Here is a 26,186-nt window from a genome sequence, read left to right on the forward strand (position 1 = left end):
TTTATGGATATATATAGCATATTATTGAAAAAAACATAAATGTACTGTGTAACATGTTATATTACTGTCATCTGATGAAGATTTCAAAAGGTTAGTGCATTATTTTTCTTTTAATCCTGCGTTTGTTGATTGCATATTTTTTTCAACTTGGCTATGCAAATTAGCTATGTCTTCGGTGGTGGTTTGACATAAATATGTGCTATGTTTTCGCCGTAAAACATTTTAGAAATCTGACTTGCGGCGTAGATAAACAAGGTGTTTATCTTTCATTTAAGCCATTGGACTTGTTAATGTGTGGAGGTTAAATATTTTTAGGAATATTTTTGCGTTCCATGCGCCACCTTCCAGCTGAACATGGGGGGGTGTTCCCAAATTGGAACCCTAGTCCCCTTCTGGTTAAGGGCTTGTAAGTAAGCATTTAAAAGTAAGGTGCATGTGACAAATATTTTTTTTTTCATTTTAATTTGATTTGAAATCATCTTTTTCAAACTGTTTTCTTTCAGGACAAACATGGCAGTTGATGCTTTGGCAGGACAAATCACTCTTTTCCAATCGGTGTGGAGGTAAGAAATTGTAATATTATCTGTTACTTCTTTCTGTTTTTTGCTCCATTTAGGTGTGCTTACTAGCTAGCCGAGTAATTTGTTGCGTTCCCTTCCTTATTAATATGTTGTTTCCTAGTCAATACATTCCATGATTACTGTCAGTTCAATCTCTCTGTATTAAAGTACCACGTAAAAACGTTTGGCTGGTATGCCCTCACCCGTGGTTGGCTGTGAATGCCCTCACCCGCTGTATACTTATAACTGATTAACTTGGTTCGGCCCGGTTAGAACATGATAGTCTTGATAGTCACCACCACACACACACACACGCACGCACGCACGCACGCACGCACGCACGCATGCTCCTATTCGAGAGTGTTTATATGATTGTGGTAATCCAAATAAGTTTAACTAATCTTATTGTTGTGGTTCTATTATTACACAGCATGTAAAAATGAATAAAACTCCCCTGCAACTTAAATTTTGATGCACGCACAACATTGACATTCGTGTTACTGACGACAATAAAACGTCCTCAGAGCTGTGGCTAACTATGTCTGGAGACTGGGAGCCTAGTACAACGAACTTGGGGCCTAGTAAAGCAGTAGGCCTTAAACCTGGTGGGATAGACCACTGCCTAACAACTAAGGCCGGGGACTGAGATATAAGCAGGGCAGATCTTCCTCTGTATGTGATGCAGCTACTCATATTCCTTCATAAGCTCCCAACTGAGGAGGTTTGGAGCAGGGGTGGTAGTCTCTTATATGTGTGTAGCCTTGGAACTCATCTTCCTCAGGTGCATGATGGCTTTGTGTGGTGGTTGGCGCAGAGGTGGGTGGTGACAGGCATCTCATACGTCTTAGGGATGCAGGATAACTCTTCAGTGTCCTGCGGCGTGGAAACAACTTTTATTATAGGTACTTCAAGATCTCAAATATAGAAGATCAGAATCCATCATCTCGAAGGACCATGTAAAAACTATTGATCGCTAAATCCGGAGAAATGACAGACCATGTAAAAAACTCTTGGTCACTAAATTGTCTAAAAAGACCACATAAAAGTCCCCACCACACACACAGACACAGCTGCTTCTATTTGAGGATGTTTATATGATAATCTGAATGATTTGGAATCTTATTGTTCAAGTTCTACACAGCACATAACCCAACCTCCCTGCCTGCAAATTAAATTCAGCAACAGCTGACAACAATAAAAAGTCTCCAGAAACATGTTCAGATGCGCATTTAAGTACTTTGATTGGTTGGGAATGGTAGGAAGATGATGGGTGAGGGACAATTTAGGCTAAGCAGGCAAACTACCAGGACTGTGAGGGAGAGTTAGGTAGAGAGGAGCAGGATGTTTTTTATGTTTGTTTGTTACAGGCACATTTATTCTACTCATACTGTAAAGACTTATATCAGTAAAAATGATTAACTTGACAATAATAATAATAATGTGATGGTTTAATTGTGTAACAATGCACAGGCCATGTTATGATGATGGTTCAAGATAATCTGTCACGGTTTTCTTCTATCTCCTCCTCTGACGAAGAGGTGTAGCAAGGATCGGACCAAAATACAGAGTGGTAATTTTGATACATGTTTAATAAAACGAATAAACACGAACAATACAAAACAACAAATGTGAAAACCTAAACAGCCTATTTGGTGCAAACAAACACAGAGACAGGAACAATCACCCACCAAATATTCAAAGAATATGGCTGCCTAAATATGGTTCCCAATCAGAGACAACGATAAACACCTGCCTCTGATTGAGAACCACTTCAGGCAACCATAGACTTTTCTAGATAACCCTACTAATTCACAATCCCAATACCTACAAAAAACCCAAGACAAAACACACCACATAAATAAACTCATGTCACACCCTGGCCTGACCAAAATAATAAAGAAAACACGAAATACTAAGACCAGGGCGTGACATAATCTGATAATTGTTATGAAGAAAATGTTTTGAAGAAGAAAATTAAAAGTAAACCTGACAACTTGACCAAGTTTTTGAACATGTAAAACTGCATAATGATGGCACATTGAATTGCAGAATCAAAAAATTCACCGATTCTCTCTCTCTCTCTCTCTCACACACACACGCACAAGGGAAGGAGTCAACAAGTCATCAGGAACAGCAACTGTGTACTACTGGCTTGGGTTCCAGGTGCACCATTGAGAGCATTTTGACTGGCTGCATCACCGCTTGGTATGGCAACTTCTCGGCATAGGGTACTGTGCATGGCTCAGTTCATACCTTGTACTGGGACCCAGCCATCTAGGACCTCTATACCAGATGGTGTCAGAGGATGGCCTTCAAAATTGTCAAAGACTCCAGCAATTTAAGTCATAGACTGTTCTTTCACCTACCGCACACCAACTGGTACCGCAGTGCCAAGTCTGGGACCCAAAGGCTCCTGAACAGCTTCTACTCCCAAGCCATAAGACTGCTAAATAGTTAGTTAACCAAATAGCTACCTAGACTAACTGTTTATCTACATTGCCCCAATTTTTATTCCTAGTTATATGTACATCAGTGGAGGCTCCTCAGAGGAATAACAGCAAGACCATCCACATCATGGAATTTCATAAAAATGTAAATAGTGAAACATTACAAAAGCTATGCTTTTTAGATAAAACTATAGTAAATGCATTCACATCACCAAATCATTTATTAAAACACACTGTTTTGCAATGAAAGTCTACACTAGCCTAAACAGCACTCTGTACAGTAGCACCATTGTGTAGCTGGAGAGACAGCTAGTTTATGTCCTCCTCTGGCTACATTGACTTCAATACAAAACCTAGGAGGCTCATGGTTCTCACCCCCTTCACATACACAGTCATTTGAACAACTTCCGGAGCGCGTCGTCCAACCTATCAGAGCTCTTGCAGCATTAACTGACAAGCTGTCCACCCAATCAAAGGATACGAGAATAGATATAGAATGTGGGTGTGCATGAGCCAACCAAAACACAGAGGCAACAGTTCTCTCATCTACTGCACACTTCACTGCTGAAAATATATGCAGCATTGGAACACGCTTCTTATGTACGACGCAACGCAGAGTGCATGGATACAGCCTTTAGCCGTGGTATATTAGTGGTCTATTGGCCATATACCACTAACCCCAAATATGCCTTATTGCTATTATAAACTGGTTGCCAACGTAATTAGAGCAGTACAAAGAAATGTGTTGTCATACCTGTGGTTTACGGTCTGATATACCACGGCTGTCAGCCAATCACCATTTAGGACTCGAACCACCCAGTTCATAATAGAACTGGTATCTTCTATTTCAAAAACCTTCTAGCATTATGAAGATAAACCTTCCCTATGTAGCTTGTGTTTGGTCATACACATACAGGATGCACTACATGGACAGCCCTTCAAATTGGTGGATTCGGCTATTTCAGCCACACCCTGTCAGAGACGTGTGTATAGGTTGGCAGGGAAGTCAGGCCCAGGAGAGTCAAACGAAGTGTAAAATGGAGTCTTTTAATAAATGTCCAAGTAACATGCTCCATAACACTAATAAGAAAAATGAATATAAACAAATATGGGTACGAAGACCCGTCGCGCACCTATACAAATAAACACTACACTGACAATAAACAATCTCTGACAAAGACATGAGGGGCAACAGAGGGTTAGATACACAACAGGTAATGGATGGGATTGAAAACAGGTGTGTGGGAAGACAAGACAAAACCAATGGAAAATGAAAAATGGATCGATGATGGCTAGAAGACCGGTGACGTCGACCGTTTAAAATCAGGCATACAGCCATGCAATCTCCATAGACAAACATTGTCAGTAGAATTACCTTGCTGACGTGGAACCATCATAGGATACCACCTTTCCATCAAACTTCTGCCCTAGCTGTTAATTGGAAAGGTCTACGAAAAACAATGGCTTAGCCACGAAGTGGTAGGCCACACAAGCTCACAGAACGGGACCGCCGAGTGCTGAAGCTGCCTCTGGAAGCATCGTCAGTACAATAACTTTTCGCCAGGAGCTTAATTAAATTGGTTTCCATGGACGAGCAGCCACACATAAGCCTAAGATCACCATGAGCAATGCCAAGCATTGTCTGGAGTGGTGTAAACCTCAGCACCATTGGACTCTGGAGCAGTGGAAACACATTCTCTGGCGTGATGAATCACGCTTCACCATCTGACAGTCCGACGGATGAATCTGGGTTTGGTGGATGCAAGGAGAACGCTTCCTTCCCCAATGCATAGTGTCAACTGTAAAGTTTGGTGGAGGAAGAATAATGGTCTGGGGCTGTTTTTCGTGATTTGTGCTAGGCCCCTTAGTTCCAGTGAAGGGAAATCTAAAGCCACAGCAAACAATTACATTCTAGACGATTCTGTGGTTCCAACTTTGTGGCAACAGTTCGGGGAAGGCCCTTTCCTGATTCAGAATGACGTTGCCCCTGTGCACAAAGCGAGATCCATAAGGAAATGGTTTGTCGAGATCAGTGTGGAAAAACTTGACTGGCCTGCACAGAGCCCTGACCTCAACTCCATCCAAAACCTTTGGGATGAATTGGAGTGCAGACTCCGAGTCAGGCCTAATCACCCAACATCAGTGCCCGACCTCACGAAAGCTCTTCTGGCCGAATGGAAGCAAGTCCCCAATTATGTCTTTGTCAAAAAACTGGTGATTGACCAATGCAATGCAAGGCATCAAGATCATCAGGCTGTGTTGGTGTTCCTGCCCAACTACATTGCAGACGCATGCCAGATCTCACAACGGCAGGATGTCAGTTAACCACATAGGATATAGCAATCAGTTTTTGCATCAACCAACTGTTGCAATGCCTACGCATCTAGTCAGTCAGGCAGGAACACCACCAACTACTGCCTGCCCTGTTTCTAAGGCTCCTGGTCTCCTAGCAATAAAGCTTTTAACAAGGGGCAACACATAATTTATACTATAAAACAAGGGGGAAGGTTAGACTGCCTGATGGCATATCGATCACCACTGTGTGGAGAGCAGGATGGAGAGAGGGAAAAGTCTGACGCTCCCTCAATTGAGACAGAGTACGATTGTTTATGGGTACTTCAAGGTACGAATAGAGTGAGGGAACTAGGAGTGAGGGGTGGTTGTAAGAGTAGAGTAGAAAGTAATTTACTGTAATTCAATAGGACCCTATACAGGCCTCCCAAGTGGTGCAGCGGTCTACAGCACAGCAGCTCTAGAGGCGTCACTATTGACCCTGGTTCGAGCCGGCCGCGACCGGGAGACCCATGAGGCGCTGCACAATTGGCACAGCATCATCTAGGTTTAGGGGAGGGTTTGGCCGGCTGGGATGTCCTTGTCCCATCGGGCTCTAGCGATTCCTTGTGGTGGGCCGGGCGCACTGTACAGTGTTTCCTCCGATACGAGGGGAGACAGAGTTGGTTTCAAGCGCAGGGCGCAGCAGGTGTTTATTGCAAAGGACCACAGGAGGAGGCAGGTAGCTGGGTCCAGGGGCAGGCAGAAGGTCATACACAGGAGGAGGCAGGAAGCTGGGTCCAGGGGCAGGCAGAAGGTCATACACAGGAGGAGCAGGTAGCTGGGTCCAGGGGCAGGCAGAAGGTCATACACAGGGGGTCCAAAAGGGCAACAGTACAGACAGGGAAATGGCTGGTAACGTAGTCGGGGAGATCATGCAATAGGTAGATAACAGGAAATCAGATAAAGTATAGACAAGGAATAGGCAAAAGGCGTCGTTAGTGAGGCAGGTGTAAATCACGGTACAAACAGCGCTCTGAAAGACGTGTGTCACAAAATGAAAAATATTCTCACAGTGATGGGGTGCAAAGAACTCTTTATCTTTTACTTACTCCTGATAACTACATGCTCTGCTTAAGGGCACACTACCGCAACTCTCCCAATCTGTTACATTTATTAACAGTATGCTAGATAATTATTTGTACGCAAATGTGTATACTGTGTATGCAATAATAGTGACGTACACTGTAAAGGGGTTACTGTAATATTCACAGTAATTTACTTGCCATTAACTGCCTCTACTGTAATATCAGAGCAACTACACACAGTACAAAACTGGTTGGTTTACAAATACACCCCCTGGACAGGATGCTAGCATATCGCAGGGCCTTGGGTCCACTGGGCCCCATTTTTACAGACTTTGGTATAATACGGCCGGGGATCAAAATCCCAATCTTCCAATCTCAGGGTGGACATTCAAACCACAAGACCATTGAGTTGGTCAATATTTTGTTTTTTATATCCCTTGCACTTCTCGAGGCCTTAAAGGCCCAATGCAGACATTTTTTTATCAATATCAAATCCTTTCTGGGTACAAATTAAGTACCTTACTGTAATAGATTTCCATTAAAATGGATATCCCCCAAAAATGTGAAGCAAAAAAGAATTTCAAGCAAGGATTTTGCTAGGACCTTCTGGGAGTGATCTGAGTGGGATGTGAAAACTGAAAACTTGCTGTTATTGGCAGAGAGATTTTGAACTGTTTTTGGTCTATAAACCAATTTACAGCATGGTGATGTCACCATAGTAAGCCGAAACTCCGGTGTAGAGTGCAACTAATATCAATCAGCAACTATCAGGAAATACCACTGATAACATGTTTACACTTTTTACAGTGTTAGTTTCACCAGCTGTACAATAAGATACAAAACACATCAAACACAGAATTTTGACAGCATTGGGATTTTAGCAAAGGCTTCCAAACCGGCAGTGACTAAACGGCAACATACAAAGAGGACATGGCAAAATGCTCAACCATGACTTGCTGCCACTCCAATCTGTCCCTTATACATTTTAAATTGATGAGGCACTCCTATCAGTTAAACTGGTACTGCACTCTGACTAACAGATGCAACAAATATAGCCATTTTGAAGGCACGTATCAAAATATGTAAATGAGCCAGAAACAATAATATCATGCAAAAGTATTGTATTTTGTGGGGTGGAATTACCATATTATTAAAAATACAATTATTTCCCTGTCACAACATTTTCCCAGAATGTACAATATTTTACAGTATGGTTTGTGTGTGTGTGTGTGTGTACCTTAAGTTATTTCCAGCACCTCAGAGAAAGAGTAATGTTACAAGTAGTGGCATTCATGTCCATCAATCCATTTATGTAGATACTGTCAGTAAACAAACTGATGCTCTGAATAGTGTCTGCCTTGATCTCTCCATTTGGCTCTTTCCCGCTCTATTTTTCTCTCCCTGATATAAGTGGCTCAGCATCGGCAGTAACAGTGTGCAAGCTGATGTCAGATCAGCCTCTAATTGGCCAACTCAATCCCCCATCCCCCCTATTTTCTCCTTCCTCTCTCTACCTTCTCATCTTGTTCCATTTCCTCTCTCTCTCTCTCTCTCTCAATCTTTGTCTCCCTTTGTGTGTCTCTGCTTGTATCTTCCGTTGCCTTTCGCTCTCTCTGGACTGACTGACGTGAGTTTTGTCCAATCCCTGCAGGGCTGTGTGAGGCGGGGCCACAATAGTGTGGTGGGGAAGGCAGAGCTGGGTGCTGTCGGCCAGCTCCAGGCCGAGATGCTCCATTTGGATCTGATTGACGGGGCCGATGGTTACCGCGACGACAAGGAGTCATCCAAGGAGCCATCTTCCACAGCACCCTTGCCAGTAACCGAGGACCCGCCTCTAGTAACCATGGATATATACCGCCCTAAGAGACCCACAACCCTTAACCTTTTCCCCATGGTGCCACACACTCAGGTGAGTCCAAATGAACCCTCCGTTATCCCTTCAGTACTCTTCCCATCCTTTCGCTGGCTGACTGCACTCACTGTCCCCTTTTATTTCTTCGTTTTTAACCTCTGTTTGTGACAGCTGAGTGAATACTGAGAGCTGGAAGGATGGAAGAATGAAATTATAGATTTATATGTATAAGAATGTGAGGATAAAGCTGACATTCTTTACTGTATCTAGTCTATATGTGTGTATAAAATCAGTGGGGAAGACACCATGTCTAGACACCTAGACACCATGTCTATTTTTCTCTGTGGGTGTGTTATGCGGGTCAAAACAATGGCTGGGATTGTCAGGAGAGAGAGTGTGTTTTTGGTACCCATCTCCTTTTGTGTGTGACAGCTGTGTATGTGTGTGACTGAGGCTTGTGACTGTGCATCAGTGGTGGTCGGTGCCATTCAATGTCATTCACTATAATAACACTCATGTACACTTAACATGCAAGCAGGAAAATTAGATTTTAAAAAACAGATAAAGATACATCTAATGGAACAGCGGGTACTGTGAAGCAACAAATATAGGCAAAGACACAATAACATATGCACTATACACACACGTAAACACAGATTTTGTGTTGTGGTTATGTGGTAGTAGAGTAGGGGCCTGACGGCGCACACTTAATACAGTGCCTAGCAAAAGTTGTGCGTGCATATGTATTCACCCCCTTTGCTATGATGCCCCTAAATAAGATCTGGTGCAACCAATTACCTTCAGAAGTCACATAATTAGTTAAATAAAGTCCAGCTGTGTGCAATCTAAGTGTCACATGATTTCTGTATATATACATACCTGTTCTGAAAGGCCCCAGAGTCTGCAACATCACTAAGCAAGGGGCACCACTAAGCAAGCGGTACCATGAAGACCAAGGAGCTCTCCAAACAGGTCAGGGACAAAGTTGTGGAGAAGTCCACGATCAGGGTTGGGTTATAAAAAAAGATCAGAAAATTTGAACATCCTACAGAGCACCATTAAATCCATTAATAAGAAAATGGAAAGAATATGGCACCACAACAAACCTGCCAAGAGAGGGCCACCCACCAAAACCCACAGACCAGGCAAGGAAGGCTTTAATCAGAGAGGCAACAAAGAGACCAAGATAACCCTGAAGGAGCTGCAAAGCTCCACAGCGGAGATTGGAGTATCTGTCCATAGGACCACTTTAAGCAGTACACTCCACAGAGCTGGGCTTTACGGAAGAGTGGCCAGAAAAAAGCCATTCCTTAAAAATATATATAGTGCCTTGCGAAAGTATTCGGGCCCCTTGAACTTTGCGACCTTTTGCCACATTTCAGGCTTCAAACAAAGATATAAAACTGTATTTTTTTTGTGAAGAATCAACAAGTGGGACACAATCATGAAGTGGAACGACATTTATTGGATATTTCAAACTTTTTTAACAAATCAAAAACTGAAAAATTGGGCGTGCAAAATTATTCAGCCCCTTAACTTTCAGTGCAGCAAACTTTCTCCAGAAGTTCAGTGAGGACCTCTGAATGATCCAATGTTGACCTAAATGACTAATGATGATACATACAATCCACCTGTGTGTAATCACTCTCTCCACTGGCTTCCAGTTGAAGCTCGCATCCGCTACAAGACCATGGTGCTTGCCTACGGAGCTGTGAGGGGACGGCACCTCAGTACCTCCAGGCTCTGATCAGTCCCTACACCCAAACAAGGGCACTGCGTTCATCCACCTCTGGCCTGCTCGCCTCCCTACCACTGAGGAAGTACAGTTCCCGCTCAGCCCAGTCAAAACTGTTCGCTGCTCTGGCTCCCCAATGGTGGAAACACTCCCTCACGACGCCAGGACAGCGGAGTCAATCACCACCTTCCGGAGACACCTGAAACCCCACCTCTTTAAGGAATACCTAGGATAGGATAAAGTAATCCCCCCTTAAAAGATTTAGATGCACTATTGTAAAGTGGCTGTTCCACTGGATGTCATAAGGTGAATGCACCAATTTGATCGCTCTGGATAAGAGCGTCTGCTAAATGACTTAAATGTAATGTTAAATGTAATCAAGTCTCTATAAATGCACCTGCACTGTGATAGTCTCAGAGGTCCGTTAAAAGCGCAGAGAGCATCACGAAGAACAAGGAACACACCAGGCAGGTCCGAGATACTGTTGTGAAGAAGTTTAAAGCCATTTGGATACAAAAATATTTCCCAAGCTTTAAACAAGAAGCACTGTTTAAGCGACCTGGCTGTCCCTCTAAACTTTCAGCTCATACAAGGGAAGACTGATCAGAGATGCAGCCAAGAGGCCCATGATCACTCTGGATGAACTGCAGAGATCTACAGCTGAGGTGGGAGACTCTATCCATAGGACAACAATCAGTCGTATATTGCACAAATCTGGCATTTATGGAAGAGTGGCAAGAAGAAAGCCATTTCTTAAAGATATCCATAAAAAGTGTTGTTTAAAGTTTGCCACAAGCCACCTGGGAGACACACCAAACATGTGGAAGAAGGTGCTCTGGTCAGATGAAACCAAAATTGAACTTTTTGGCAACAATGCAAATGGTTTGGGCCTGCTTTTCTTCTGGGGACAGGGAAGTGAGCCAAATACAGGACCATTCTGGAAAACCTGATGGAGTCTGCAAAAGACCTGAGACTGGGACGGAGATTTGTCTTCCAACAAGACAATGATCCAAAACATAAAGCAAAATCTACAATGGAATGGTTCAAAAATAAACATATCCAGGTGTTAGAATGGCCAAGTCAAAGTCCAGACCTGAATCCAATCGAGAATCTGTGGAAAGAACTGAAAACTGCTGTTCACAAATGCTCTCCATCCAACCTGAGCTCGAGCTGTTTTGCAAGGAGGAATGGGAAAAAATTTCAGTCTCTCGATGTGCAAAACTGATAGACATACCCCAAGCGACTTACAGCTGTAATCGCAGCAAAAGGTGGCGCTACAATGTATTAACTTAAGGGGGCTGAATCATTTTGCACGCCCAATTTTTCACTTTATGATTTGTTAAAAAAGTTTGAAATATCCAATAAATGTTGTTCCACTTCATGATTGTGTCCCACTTGATGTTGATTCTTCACAACAAAATACAGTTTTATATCTTTATGTTTGAAGCCTTAAATGTGGCAAAAGGTCGCAAAGTTCAAGGGGGCAGAATACTTTCGCAAGGCACTGGATATATATATATATATATATACACTGCTCAAAAAAAATAAAGGGAACACTAAAATAACACATTCTAGATCTGAATGAATGAAGTATTCTTATTAAATACCTTTGTCTTTACATAGTTGAATATGCCGACAACAAAATCACACAGAAATTATAAATGGAAATCAAATTTATCAATCCATGGAGGTCTGGATTTGGAGTCACACTCAAAATTAAAGTGGAAAACCACACTACAGGCTGATCCAACTTTGATGTAATGTCCTTAAAACAAGTCAAAATGAGGCTCAGTAGTGTGTGTGGCCTCCAAGTGTCTGTATGACCTCCCTACAATGCCTGGGCATGCTCCTGATGAGGTCGCGGATGGTGAGGGAGGGATCTCCTCCCAGACCTGGACTAAAGCATCCACCAACTCCTGGACAGTTTGTGGTGCAACAGGACGCCGACCAAGATGATGATCAGGAGCAGACCGTCACCTATGCTAAGGTGCGGGAACCTGTCGATCCAGCTGAGGTGTGGGAGCATGGGGGCCTAGAGCACCGGAGAGAGAGCACACATGACAATACCCCCCACCCCCCGTGCGTTTGGAATCCCAGGGATCAGGAGCAGACCGGTCACCTCCGCTAAGGCACAGATACCTGACATACCGGCTGAGGTGTGATAGCCTGATGAGACCTCCCAGGTTCAGGCACCTGTTCACCTAGCTGAAGCATGGGAGCATATCGAACCCTGCTGAGGCATGGGAGCCTGGCGTTGGTGGATGGAGCGAGACATGATGTCCCAGATGTGCTCAATTGGATTCATGTCTGGGGAATGGGCGGACCAGTCCATAGCATCAATGCCTTCCTCTTGCAGGAACTGCTGACTCACTCCAGCCACATGAGGTCTAGCAGTATCTTGCATTAGGAGGAACCCAGGGCCAACCACACCAGCATATGGTCTCACAAGGGGTCTGAGGATCTCATCTCGGTACCTAATGGCAGTCAGGCTACGTCTGGTGAGCACATGGAGGGCTGTGCGGCCCCCCAAAGAAATGCCACCCCACACCATGACTGACCCACCGCCAAACTGGTCATGCTGGAGGATGTTGCAGGCAGCAGAACGTTCTCCACAGCGTCTCCAGACTGTCACGTCTGTCACATGTGCTCAGTGTGAACCTGCTTTCATCTGTGAAGAGCACAGGGCGCCAGTGGCGAATTTGCCAATCTTGGTGTTCTCTGTCAAATGCCAAACTTCCTGCACGGTGTTGGGCTGTAAGCACAACCCCCACCTGTGGACGTCGGGCCCTCATACCATCCTCATGGAGTCTGTTTCTGACCATTTGAGCAGACACATGCACATTTGTGGCCTGCTGGAGGTCATTTTGCAGGGCTTTGGCAGTGCTCCTCCTGCTCCTCCTTGCACAAAGGCGGAGGTAGCAGTCCTGCTGCTGGGTTGTTGGCCTCCTCCACATCTCCTGATGTACTGGTCTGTCTCCTGGTAGCGCTTCCATGCTCTGGACACTACGCTGACAGACACAGCAAACCTTCTTGCCACAGCTCGCATCGATGTGCCATCCTGGATGAGCTGCACTACCTGAGCCACTTGTGTGGGTTGTAGACTCCATCTCATGCTACCACTAGAGTGAAAGCACCGCCAGCATTCAAAAGTGACCAAAACATCAGCCAGGAAGCATAGGAACTGAGAAGTGGTCTGTGGTCCCCACCTGCAGAACCACTCCTTTATTGGGGGTGTCTTGCTAAATGCCTATAATTTCCACCTGTTATCTATTCCATTTGCATAACAGCATGTGACATTTATTGCCAATCAGTGTTGCTTCCTAAGTGGACAGATTTCACTCTCACGGTATTCCTCCTCTTCATCTGAAGAGGAGAGGCGAGAAGGATCAGAGGACCAAAATGTGCGTGGTATGTGTTCATGATGAATATTTAATTAAAGAAAGTACTGAACACTGAATACAAAAACAAATAATGACCGTGAAGCTATAAATGAGACCTGTGCTGACACAAGCAACTAACAGACAATCACCCACAAACAAACAGTGCAACCCAGGCTACCTAAGTATGATTCTCAATCAGAGACAACTAATGACACCTGCCTCTGATTGAGAACCATACTAGGCCGAAACATACAAATCCCCAAATCATAGAAAAACAAACATAGACTGCCCACCCAACTCATGCCCTGACCATACTAAATAAATTCAAAACCAAGGAAATAAAGGTCAGAACGTGACATTCACAGAAGTGTGATTGACTTGGAGTTACATTGTGTTGTTTTAGTGTTCCCTTTATTTTTTTGAGCAGTGTATATCTCACTCCCTTTGGTTCCTTACCCAGGCGTCATTATTTCTGTTTCATGTCTGTGCGTTGTTCATTTTTGTATTGTTTTCATTTATTTATTAATTTATTCCCTCCCTGAACTTGCTTCCCGATTTTACACGCAGTTTCCTCCATTCCTCTCAATCACCTGACCCATGACCACATCTGCTATTCACCTTCACTATTGTCAGGCATCCTACATGTCCAGCTACACACAGATTCCAATCATATTTCTATATATAGCCATAATGTGACATTTGAAATGTCTGTTCCTTTGGAACTTTTGTGAGTAATGTTTATTTTTGTTAATCTATTTCACTGGCTTTGGCAATGTAAACATTACCAAGGCACAGGGTGAGACCCAAATGCAGACACAGGAGGCAGATGGTTGGAGTCTTACAATGTTTATTAAAAAACCCAGATCAGAGTCCAGGAGGAACAGAGTGGCAGACAGGCTCATGGTCAAAGGCAGGCAAAATGGTCAGGCAGGCACAAAGTCCAGAAATAGGCAAGGGTCAAAACCAGGAGGACTAGAAAAAGGAGAATGCAAAAGGCAGGAGAATGGGGAAAACGCTGGTCGACATGGAAACATACAAGACGAACTGGCACAGAGAGACAGGGATAAATACACTGGGGAAAACAAGCGACACCTGGAGCGGGTGGAGACAATAACGAGGACAGGTGAAACTGATCAGGGTGTGACAAACATGTTTGCCATGGCAATAAAACCCTTTGAATTTACTTGAGAAAGAGACAAAGTCAGAGACAGAGACATAGACATTCAGAACATTCTAGCCCAAACCAGAGAAGTGAGATGAGTGGGGGTTCTGCCTGTATGACAGGGGAGCTGTTGGCCCCCATCCTACAGTATTAGCCCCCAGGCTTCTAAAAACAATCCCCCTCTGTGAATGTGGGTGTGTTTCACAAGCTTGGAAAAGGGACTACGGGTCCCTTTAAATGCACACCATGGGGCGCAGACAAAATAATCCCTGGTCATTCAACATAATAAAAGCTTTGTGTGTATGAAAGAGAGTGAGTGAGTGAGAGAGGGAGAAAGAGATTGTGCACATTGACTTTGTGCATCCAAATCTCTCACATTTTTCCATGTCATTCTCTCTCGCTTCATCTCTCCATCTTTTTTTTACAATTCTCTCTTGAATTGTATCTCTTTTTCCCGCTCTCAGGACACATTAAACAACAACTCATTTGGTAAGAAGTACAGCTGGCAGGAGAAGGTCTCGTGCTCATCCTCCCCCCTCAAAACAGGTGAGCTGCTTTACAGGAGACTGCTGGCTCATACCACCAGTTTAATCTTTTGCTGATTGAGTAGATATAATTAGGCAACACAGCATTGACTGCAGAATCAACTACTGCCACTAAAGCTATATACATATTTCCTATTATCCATTGTAAGATTGTGCAAAATCTTTTTGGATGACTTTCAGTGACTCATTAGCGTCAGTGACAGTGACAATGCCAGTGTAGCCTAGGCTAGCCATATTGAACAGTCTGCTGTGGCTAGTAGCCCAGGGCTACTACAGGTCATACATAGAATGGCCTCTCTGAACTCTTTTTAAAACTAGCAGAGTGTGTTGAGTTACAGACTAGCAGCGCCGATTCAGATGTTAAAAAGATGAACGATGCTGCATAACTTTTAAGCCTCTATTAGCCTAGCTGTCATTAAATGTCTATGGAAAGAAATGATAACAGAATGAAATAAAACATGGTTTACTTTTTATTCTTGGAACACATAGGGCTAGTACACACAAACCACTATTTTGAAGTTACATCTGTCTCTCTAATATATAACCGTATCTGCTTTAGGTCCACTAGTCCCAATATGGTTTTGTGCTTTATATTGCAGTTTTCTTGATCAGATATCTCTTGAAAATATATTTCTCCATTCCAATGGCACTTCCTGGTAAAATAATCTATATTGGCCAACTACATACACTCTGGGATGCATTTGTCTCCTTATAATGACAATATCTGTCTATGTTCATTGCTTCCCACCCCAAGTCATTAGTAATGGTTGTAATTATAAATTAATTTATAAAAAGCTTTAAATACATTGCTCTCAAAGTGTGTATTAGTGTCCTCTGATAGCAGTGACAGCATGGTGAATAGCTAGTATCCCTGCAAGGCTCTAATGGTTTTTGACAGTGGATTATGTGGATTATGACATACAATCACATTCTATTTACTGCCCACTGAATATGATGAGTAATGGGGAATTAGCATGGATCCCAGTGTTACCTAACCAACTAGACATTTCAGAATTTGTGTGTGTTTGTCTGTGCATGCTGATCTGTATGTTATGTGTGTGTTGTATATGTGTACTGTATGTGAACTGCTGCATATGTTTCCATCTGGGTTTTTATCTATGTGCTCTTGTGTGTGTTTGTGTATTTTGTATGTTAATGTGTACATGTGTGTCTGTGTATGTATGTCTGCATGTTTGCTTGTCTGTGCACCTGCATGTCTGTATGCCTGAATCTTGTATGAATGTCTGTGTGTCTGCATATGCTTGGGTCTGTGTCTCTCCCCCAGGTGGGCTGACCTCTCCCCATGAGCACAGCTGTCTGAGAGACGAGGACAAGCTGCAGCAGGGATGTGGGACACAGACCAAGGACCGGGGCACATCCACTGACGCTCCCTGCAAACACAAACACACCTTTGGACACACCCACAGTTCCGCAGCGGGGACACGCTCCAAACTGCAGGAGAAGCTCCCAGCAACCCCGCCTCCCCAAAACTACACACCCGCACCTCTGGGCCCCTTAGGGAAGGGCGAGGGGGGCACACACAGAGAGAAGATTCGCTATCACACAGACTATGCCTAGAACCCACCGAGGAGATCTATCTGACTCCAGTGCACCGTTCCGAGCAGGACCGCCCATTCCTGTCCCAGCAGCCAGAGCACGGACGCATGTCAATCAGCTCTGACACAGAGGGCCCGCACCCTTACCAGCCTCTGCCCGAGCAGACCAACCTCTGCATTTGTGAGGAGGTCGAGGTGTATGTGCCCCCTCCTTCCTACGCCTCCTGTGTGGAGGCTCTCCTCACCGCTCCCTCTACTGTCCCCCCCACGGAACCCCCAGCCTTAGCCCTGAACCTCAGCCTGAGGGAAGGAGGAGCTGGGGCGGTGGTGAGGGCAGGGGCAGGGGTGGAGTATGTAGATGCCGAGGATGAGACATTTCGGGGAGAGGGTGAGGCTGAGGATAAGAGGGTAAGGGATGTGGTAGGCAGGCGGTATTTGGGACATGGCGGCTGTGGTGCCCCCCCAAGGAATTTAATGAGCTCAGAAGCAAGTGGTCTGTCTTACGACTCTGTGAAGTACACACTCGCCGTGGACGAGCACGCGCAGCTCGAACTGGTGAGTCTGCGGCAGTGTTACCAATGTTACAGCGACGACAGCGACTCTGCGACCGTCTACAACAACTGCGTCTCGTCTCCGTATGAGTCGGCCATAGTGGAGGAGTATGAGGAGGAAGAGGAAGAGGAAGAAGAGAAAGAGGACGAGAAGGAGAGAGTGAGAGTGGGAATGGTGAGGAGAGAAGCCACCGCCTGTCTGTCAGAGGACTATACCCCAGAGGCAAACCTGCACTTCTCTAAGAGGTTCCTCAACATCTTCATGAACGAACGGTCACGATCCTCCAGTAGGTACCACCACTGATCCTCAAGGACACTATCTTGTGTTCAGACAATGCAGTTTCTTACGTTAGGCTTAAAGGGCAACTCCATAATTTTTCAACCTCATTTTCATTATCTCCAGCACAACACCAGTGTCAACATTTGTGAAAATGGCACATTTCTACGTTTTGTAGAAACAAATATAAAGTTCAAAAGTTCTACCCGATGACGCCATCAAAAGTTACAACATTTTAATCCTTAAGAGTCTATTGACTCACTCGTGTGTCAATCTAAGTAACATAATTAAACAAATCTCCATTAAAATCCTTCAGAGATATCTTTTTTCACAGCCTATAACGTTGTTACATCATAGTCAACATAGCTACTAGAACTAACATGTTAGTAAACCTGCTACAATCATACAGTACAGTGTACAATCAGCAGCAAGCTGTTTAGCAGTTACACCGGCGGGCCCCGGTGGCAAAACATTTGGATAGCCATAGCCAACTATCTAATATAGCATCCTTCTCTGTTAGACCAGGGTGTTTGAGTAGGCTTAACTAGCTAGCTCCGTTAGACTCTAGCTAAGTAAGTGAAAGTGAAAAACATATTACGAAATATGAAGCTCTCTCTCTACTCCCTTCATTCTGGAATACATTAATTTGTTCAAAACTGTTCAACTATTGTCTTTCTCTCTCTTTGAGTCAACTTCTCAACACATTTTATGCACTGCAGTGCTAGCTAGCTGTAGCTTATGCTTTCAGTACTAGATTAATTATCTGATTATTCGATTGGGTGGACAACATGTCAGTGCATGCTGCAAGAACTCTGATTGGAGGATGTCCTCAGGAAGTTGTCATAATTACTGTGTAAGTCTATGGAAGGGGGTGAGAACCAAGAGCCTCTAGGTTATGTATTGAAGTCAATGTATCCAGAGGAGGACAGAAGCTAGCTGCCCTCCAGCTACACTGTGGTGCTACCCTACAGAGTGCTACTGAGACTACTGTAGACCTTCATTGCAAAACAGTGTGTATTAATAAATTATTTGGTGACGTGAATATATTTAGTATAGTTTTATCTGAAAAGGATAACTTTTTTCATGCATAAAAATGAGTCTGAAATTCACTGATGAGGAATCCCCTTCCTCCTCAGAGGAGTTTTAGTGGCAGGAGCCTTTTGCATCTGCGGTGGAAGGTGGCCGAACTTCTCAAGAAATCTTCTGTAGCTTCCGAACGGTCTGTAGTGTCCGTTTTGCTCTACAACATCCACAAGTGTCACGGAACTCGTCTGAATGTAACCCATATAAATGAATGGAAGTATGGCGGTAGTTTTGTGCAAACAAAAATAAGGGGTTAAATATGTGTCCAAAAAACACATATTTCCTGAGCTTTCTTATATCTCCTAGATAAAGGACAGACACTTCAAAATATTTTTTTCCCATTTATAAATGTGTTATTCAGGGTGTTTCTATGGGCTATAGTAGTACAGGCCAAATTCAATATTTAAAAAAATAATTTTGTACGTATCTTTATACCTAAAGGAAGCTCAAAATTCAAAAGCTAAATGATTCATGCTATGACCTTAAAACAATTCCATGTTAGCTTAGTAGATCCCTGGTGCTGGAGATGATTCAATGAAACTGCTCTCTTGAAGTTGGATAAATATTTTAGCTTCTGCTCAAAAGATGCAGAGTACAGTATATGTACATTGTTTGCTTGGTTACCTCAATAATCACATTTGCCACCACTAATTCTATACGAGTAAAGCCCCCCCCCCAAAAAAAAGTGCCACAATTTTATAATGGTGTTATCTTTTAGTGTCTGTAAAATGTATTTCAACCTTTATTTTACTAGGCAAGTCAGTTAAGAACAAATTATTGTTTACAATGACAGCCTTCTGGGGAACAGTGGGTTAACTGACTTGTTCAGGGGCAGGATGACAGATTTTTACCTTGTCAGCTCAGGGATTTGTTCCAGCAACCTTTTGGTTGCTGGCCCAATGCTCTAAACACTAGGGTACCTGCCACCCTGACACAAATATTAACATAATAAACCATCATATTGAGGTAAACTTGGAGTCACGCAATGATAGACTATGCTACTTACTACCACTATAGCGTTAAAAGGCAAATCAAATAAGTGATGACCTTCATGCACAATGCTGGTGACATGATGATCAATGCTTGGCTGGCAATTATCAACTACAAATTATATTGCTCTCATCATTTAACCCACCCTGTTCACTTTATTAGCAAACTGTTATTTAGACCAAGTGGCAAGACCAAATTGGGCAAGTTAACGATTTATCGCAACAGTTGAAAAATGCCATGTAAACACAACACTTCTGCTTTTTATTCAGTACATGGAAAATATCTTCTCATGGGCAGGTGGGACGGTAGCGTCCCACCTGGCCAACATCTGGTGAAATTGCAGAGCGCGAAATTCAAACTATTATAAATACATAACTTTCATAAAATCACAAGTGTAATACATCAAAATAAAGCTTAACATCTTGTTAATCCAGCCGCTGTGTCAGATTTCAAAAAGGCTTTATGGCGAAACCATTCAATTATCTGAGGACAGCGCCCTGCATACAAACACATGAAAAACATATTTCAACCAGGCAGGTGCGACACGAAAGTCAGAAATAGCGATATAAAAAATGCTTAACCTTTGATGATCTTCTTCTGTTGGCACTCAAAAAGGTCCCAGTTACATCACAAATGGACCTTTTGTTTGATAATGTCCTTCTTTATAACCATAAAAACTCAGTGTAGTTGGCACACTTCAGTCAATAATCCACCCAGTTTACCTCCATCAAAATGCATACAAAATGAATCCCAAACGTTACTAATAAACTTTTCGAAACAAGTCAAACAATGTTTATAATCAAACCTTAGGTAGCCTAATACATAAATAAATGATACAATTTAAGAATCATTATTATAGAATCATTATTGTCTTTACTGGAGAAAAATACCAAAGAACGCGGTCTCTTCCACGAGCTTCGAAACACTACAGCCAAAATGGAGCCACCTAGACAATTTCTGGCTAATTTTTTCCAAAAACCAGCCTGAAACTCTTTCTAAAAATTGTTGACATCTAGTGGAAACCCCAGGGACTGCAATCTGGGAGGACTTGGCCTTATAAAAATTGAAAAATAGTGGTAGGCTGAATTATCCTTGGGGTTTGGCCTGCCATATCAGTTCTGTTATATTCACGAACATATTTTTAACAGTTTCAGAAACTTTGGAGTGTTTTCTATCCGAATCTACAAATTACAGCAAGGTAGCCTAGTGGTTAGAAGGGTGGACTAGTAACCGGAAGGTTGCAAATTCAAACCCCCGAGCCGACAAGGTACAAATCTGTCGTTCTGCCCCTGAACCCACTGTTCCTAGGCTGTCATTGAAAATAAGAATTTGTTCTTAACTGACTTGCCTAGTTAAATAAAGGTAAAACAAACATGCATATCCTAGCTTCTGGGCCTGAGTAACAGGCAGTTTACTTTGGGCACGCTTTTCATCCGTAAATCAAAATACTGCCCAAGAGAGGATAAAGCCCCCAACACATTTTATGTGCACTATGTCATACATCATTTTATCCGCAACAATTCAGTCACACCTCAGGTGGGAAATCTGTCGCCAATTAGATGGAAGCCTAGCTCATGTCATATATTCAGGGAAGCATTACATTTCAAATAACACCTGCATTCTGTGCATAAATTAGCCTGAAAATCAGGGATGAATGACAACAATATTGCAAGTCACACCAATGTAAAATTCCCCTTAAAGTCAGCTGACCTGCAGCTCTGGTTCTGCTAAATTAGTGAAATTGTGGACAATTAAATGTTTTCTGCATCAGAACCACCATGAGATCACCATTAATTGCATTTCAGCATATTCAAAAATATGATGCACCCAAATCCTATTTACAGTATTTTTTTATTTAAACTATTTAGGCAGGGTGGAGTCCCATTATGGTGCAAAGAAACTAAAAGCTGTTTTATTTAAATTTGGTTTAAGAAGGAATTTCAGAAGGAATTTCAAGACTGGGCCACACCTGTGACCAGTTATGGTATCTCACATTTCTATAGGTTAGTAATGAGTTAGGTAATGCTGGAGTTTTTGCAAAACAGAATGCAATGTTTCAACCTATGCGTCGTCAGAGGCCCAGCGTACTTGTTGATAAAGAAAACCTGTCACCCCTGATAAAAAGAAGTGTGCTCTGGTAAACCGCATCTAACAGCATAAATAAAGTGCCAACTGCTTAGATGAAGATGATGTCACCATAGTATAGAACAGCTTCTTAGTTAACTCATTTATATGTTTTTTTAAAGACAACTTAATGCCCAAGCAGGGACACAATCAATGTGGGCACAAAACATGGTACAGATGTTTAAATATTTAGAGTCATTGTTGTGCACTCTAGAAAACATGTACTTTGTTTTTCCCGCATTCAATAATTATTTAAGGTCAATAATAAGTGTTTTATGTAAGACAATGAAAGCAGTCTGTAAGTCAGAGTGCCTGGTACACAGTGGGGGCAATATAATACACAACAGTATCATCCGCATACAGGAGCAGATTACGATTTTTCCACAGACAACCCTATATTGTTAATGTTTTCACACCCCTTGACGTTTACACATTTTGTTGTGTTACAGCCTCAATTTAAAATGGATTAAATTAAGATGTTGTGTCACCGATCTACAGAGAGTACCTCATAATGTCAGTGTGGAATTTTCTTTGTAGAATTTTCTTTTAAATTAAAACATTTTTTAAAGCTGACGTCTTAAGTTAATAAGTATTCAACCCCTTTGTTATGGCAAGCCTAACTAAGTTCAGGAGTACAAATGTGACCCGATTCAGAAAACTAGGGGTATATTGCAAGTTTTTTGGCAGAAATACCTTCTCGAACAAGTGAACTTTCATGTGCCTTAATAACAAACTATTATGCCATCTGAAAATACGAATAAAGTTGTTAAATTACAAGCCTAGTTGGTTTAGCCAAAGAAAAAGTCAGAAACCTTCCCGATAGCCATGATTGGCTGAGATAATTGGCTGAGTGGGCTGGACATGCCGAGAGATACGTTTCAGAATGATCTGCGGTGTAGCATCTTGTGTCTATAAAATGAGCTGCTCGTTATACGTAGAAAGTCCTTTCTACTGCAGTTTTTCAGAAGATATAACGTTAGCCATGGAGAATTGCAAATATGTTGTTACTGCTCTCAATAACATTGCTGCCCTGAATTTATCAGGCGCTATCGACAAAGGTCAGTGGGAAGAAGTTGTGATGGACTACTTTCTGGAGGACGATCGTGCCATATTGGCTCTCTCTGGCTCCGAAAATGAATCAGACGATGAGGAAATCCCTGATTTAGGTAAAAACACTTTCATTGAAGATGACATTGTAGAGTCTTCCGATGACAGTGATGTGGAAGAAATGTCAGTCAACAGTGTTGTCACGGAAGAAGTTGACAGAGTTTTGAAATCATTGGGAACACAACGGGCCAAACAAGCTGTGCAAACTAAACGGAAACGACACAGGGTGTTTTATTTAATAAAAGGGGTTATAGTCTGCCATGAAGCTTTCATACGGGTAAGAATCTAGCTATAGTTTCAGATATTATACAATTCTAATTTTGTCAGACATTTGTTTTCATTGCAAGTTAAAGCTTGCTGTTGGCTAGCCAGCTGGTGTTTGATGGCTGGCTTGCTAGCTAACATTGAACATATTTGGTTAACTTTGGCTAGCTAATGACAATCGGTTTGTATTGCTAGTAACGTTACTCCATGGATCGGGATTATAGTTAATTTTTTTAGCTAGCTAACGTTAACGTGACATGTCTAAACAAAAGACCCCAAGTTAAAGCTCGCTGTTAGCTGAGGTTAGATGGCTGGCTTGCTTGCTAACATGAACTTACATGCATGAAGTGTGTGTAATGTTAGTGATATTTCCTCAGAATGCCATTTCGCATTGCTAGTTATAGCTGAATGTTAGCTAGCTAACATTGAACCTATTTGGTTAGCTTTAGCTAGCTTTGACAAAAATGTTTTATCATATTGCGTTTTTTGGCAGAAATACCTTCTCGAAACATGTAAACTTTCATGTGCCTTAATAACAAACTGTTGGTTTAGCCAACTATGGCTAGTTAAAGCTTGCTGTTAGCTAACGTTAGCTAGCTGAAGTTCGATGGTAGGCTTGCTATCTAACATTGAACCTATTTGGTTAACTTTAATTAACTAGCTATGACAATCTGTTTGTATTGCTAGTAACGTTACATTATGGGTTGGGGTTATAGTTCAATTTTAGCTAGCTAGCTAATGTTAATGTGACATGTCTAAACAAAAGACTCAAAATTAAAGCTTGCTGTTAGCTTGCTAATGTTAGATGACTGGCTTGCTAGCTAACATTAACTTACGTGTATAAAGTGTGTGTAATTTAGTGGTGTTTTCTCAGAATGCCATTTCACATTGCGATGTATAACGTAATGTTAGTTAGCTACCTAGCTAACACTGAACCTATTTCGTTAACTTTAGCTAGCTATGACAATCGGTTTGTATTGCCAGTTAAAACTTGTTGTTTTCTAGCCAGCTGACGGCTGGCTAACATTACGTGTAGGAACTGTGTGTAGTGATGTTATATCAGAATGCCATTTCGCATCTATTGTATAATAACGCTAAAATATTTTTATCTGGAATTTGTCTTTCAGCATCAGGAGAACACGCCTGACTCTCCACCAGTCATACAAGGAGAATGGCAGTACACAGATCAAGCAGTACCAGCACTTCAGGTGGTATACAGATTTGGTGCTTTGGAGCCTGGTGATGTTGCCAAGGAGAGTTCAGACTGTCGGGACCAGGTTTCAGCTGCTGCGCAACACTGACATCCTTCCTCCCATAGATGGTCTGCATGTACAAACACCACCTGGACTGGACACAGCTAGACAAACTTATATTTTTAAGAAGATCAGGGAGTTTTGAGACAAAGAGGCTATGGACATCACATGCCCTGCACCAAAGTCAAGGGCAGGACAGAAACAGGCTCTCTCCTAACACACGCGCAATACGTTGCTGCTACTATTTTTTTTTATCCTGCTTACTCAGCCACTTTACCCCTGATTGTATGCGTATAGAGTTGAAGTCGGAAGTTTACATATACCTTAGCCAAGTTTTTTTTCACAATTCATACCCACTGGGAATGTGATGAAGTAAATTAAAGCTGAAGTAAAACATTCTCTCTACTATTATTTGGTTTTGGAGCAGTGGCTTCTTCCTTGCTGAGCGGCCTTCCAGGTTATGTCGATATAGGACTCGTTTTACTGTGCATATATATATACTTTTGTACCTGTTTCCTCCAACATCTTCACAAGATATTTTGATGTTGTTCTGGGATTGATTTGCACTTTTCGCACCAAAGCCCATTCATCTCTAGGAGACAGAGCTCGTCTCCTTCCTGAGCAGTATGAGGCTGCGTGGTCCCATGGGGTTTATACTTGCATACTATTGTTTGGACAGATGAACTTGGTACCTTCGGGGCATTTGGAAATTGTCCCCAAGGATGAACCAGACTTGTGGAGGTCTACAAATGTTTTTCTCATGTCTTGGCTGATTTCTTTAGATTTTCCCATGATGTCAAGCAAAGAGGCACTGAGTTTGAAGGTAGGCATTGAAATACATCCAAGTGTATACCTCCAATTGACTCAAATTATGTCAATTAGCCAGAAGCTAATCAGAAAATTCAAAATACCAAATATTCAAAGAGCTTTTCTCAAAAGTGAGTTTACAGGTTTATTAACTTTCAAAGCAGAATTACTTACCATTCTTCCTCAAATGTAGTGTATGATATACCATTTTGTAGCTCTGAGTCTCCACTTCTATCCAGTGTAAAAAAAATGCAAATGTTGCTACATAAGACAGATTTAGCCGTTCAGTCAAATGTGCTTACCAAATTGCAAAATAAATTGCATTGGAGTCAACACAATCCGTGTTCAATAACAGTGATTAACATGATTTTTGAATGACTATCTCAACTCTGTACGCCACACATACAATTATCCATAGGGTCTCTCAATCGAGTAGGGATTATTATGATTTTTTTTTAAATATTTTTATTTTGCCCCTTTTTCTCCCCAATTTCGTGGTATCCAATTGTTTTTAGTAGCTACTATCTTGTCTCATCACTACAACTCCCGTACGGGCTCGGGAGAGACAAAGGTTGAAAGTCAAGCGTCCTCCGATACACAACCCAACCAAGCCGCACTGATTCTTAACACAGCGCGCATCCAACCCGGAACCCAGCCGCACCAATGTGTCGGAGGAAACACCGTGCACCTGGCAACTTTGGTTAGCGTGCACTGTGGCCGGCCCGCCACAGGAGTCGCTGGTGCGCGATGAGACAAGGATATCCCTACCGGCCAAGCCCTCCCTAACCCGAACCACGCTAGGCCAATTGTGCGTCACCCCACGGACGCGGACGGTTGCGACAGAGCCTGTGCATGAACCCAGGGTCTCTGGTGGAGTAGTAGGGAATTTTAAGCACAGATTAAACCACAAAGTTCAGGGAGGTTTTTCAATGCCTCGGAAAGAAGGGATCCGATTGTTTAGATGTGTAAAAAACAGACACTGAATATTCCTTTGAGCATGGTGAAGTTATTCATTTCACTTTGGATGGTGTATCAATACAGCTGGTCACTACAAAGATACAGGCATCATTCCTAACTCAGTTGTTGGAGGATGGAAACTGCTCTGGGATTTCACAATGAGGCCAATGGTGATTT

At 42.6% G+C, this 26,186-nt stretch overlaps 1 pseudogene; it reads left to right on the forward strand.

Moving 5' to 3' along the window:
* Positions 1 to 370: 370 nt before the first annotated feature.
* Positions 371 to 26,186, forward strand: part of LOC118402845 (C-Jun-amino-terminal kinase-interacting protein 1-like) — a 59,757-nt pseudogene continuing 33,941 nt past the window's right edge.

Source organism: Oncorhynchus keta, chromosome 2, assembly GCF_023373465.1.
Source record: "Oncorhynchus keta strain PuntledgeMale-10-30-2019 chromosome 2, Oket_V2, whole genome shotgun sequence".
NCBI lineage: Eukaryota > Metazoa > Chordata > Actinopteri > Salmoniformes > Salmonidae > Oncorhynchus > Oncorhynchus keta.